At 44.7% G+C, this 1,275-nt stretch overlaps 1 protein-coding gene across 1 annotated transcript in view; it reads left to right on the forward strand.

The window, feature by feature from the left end:
* The window catches only part of OSCAR (osteoclast associated, immunoglobulin-like receptor), a 7,190-nt gene that overhangs the window by 1,067 nt on the left and 4,848 nt on the right, over positions 1-1,275 (forward strand). The window lies entirely within an intron of this gene.

The raw sequence follows: 1,275 nt of genomic DNA on the forward strand, positions 1-1,275 counted from the left end.
GTCGTGAGGATTTAATAACACCACGTGTGTCAAATCCGAGGATCAGAATTTGGCAGAGCACAGGGCTCAAGAGATAGAGTTTCTGGCAGCACTAATTATTCCCTTATTTAGAAAGTAGGATCCCTCACTCTGAAGTAGCCTTGGGTCTCTTTCCAGATCTTCTGAAAGTGAGATCTCTCCTTTCTCTCAAACCTCCCCCCGCCCACAACACTCAAATTTCAAATTAAGAACCACCTAGAAAACCATTAATACATAAGCTATCAGTTTATTTTGAATTACGATGTTTAAAAGACAAAGCGAAAATATATTCCTGGTCTTAAAAAAAAATCCAATCATTGCTGGGGGACATATAACAGTCTCTCTCTTCCCCTTCCTCCTCTTCCTTAAATAATCTCTGAATCCTTCCCGAAAATTTCCAAGCATTCAAACACATACGCGTATGTACATACTTCTTGGTTTTCCTGCCAAGGAAAACTTGATGTTTCGTGACTCACTCTGTTCTGCATCTTACTTTTTCCACTTTACAATCTCTCTTGGAGATATTTCCATGTCATTTAGCTAGCTCTTCCTCCCCCTCCCTCCCCCCACTTTTATTTTATTTTTTGTTAATCCTCACTCGAGTACATTTTTCCATTGATTTTTTTAGACAGTGGAAAGGAGGTGGGGGGAGACACACACACACAGAGAAACATGGATGTGAGAGAGATACATCAATTGGTTGCCTCCTGCACACACCCCAACCAGGGCCTGGGACCAATCCTGCAACAGAGGTACATGCCCTTGACCTCGATCGAACCCGGGACCCTCAGTCCACGGGCCAACACTCTATCCACTGAGCTATACCAACTGGGGCTATTACTAGTTTTTAAAACTTTTTGCTTTTTCAGATATGTATGGCCGGTCTCATTTGCTTGGTCCTCTTGATGTATATTTAGGTTTCCAGTCCCCCCCCTCCCCACCAGTACTGTAGGGAATGCTTCTGCTTTTTCGTGTGCAACTGGGGCATGTGCCCTTGACTGGAGTCGAACCCGGGACCCTTACGCCCGTGGGCCGATGCTCTGTCCACTGAGCCAGGCCGATTAGGGCCTCTTTGTCTATCTTGATAGAAACTGGCAAATTGCCGTCTCACAAGGCACACTCAGTGCACCTAAGGGCCTTCACCCACGTGGAATACTGCCCTTGTTTAAATATATCTTACTGTTGTTTCCATTTTTTCTTGTTGTTAACCCTCCCCTGAGGATATTTCCCCTATTAGTCTTTAGAGGGAGTGGAAGG

This window comes from Myotis davidii, unplaced genomic scaffold (genome assembly GCF_000327345.1).
Source record: "Myotis davidii unplaced genomic scaffold, ASM32734v1 scaffold1997, whole genome shotgun sequence".
Lineage (NCBI taxonomy): Eukaryota > Metazoa > Chordata > Mammalia > Chiroptera > Vespertilionidae > Myotis > Myotis davidii.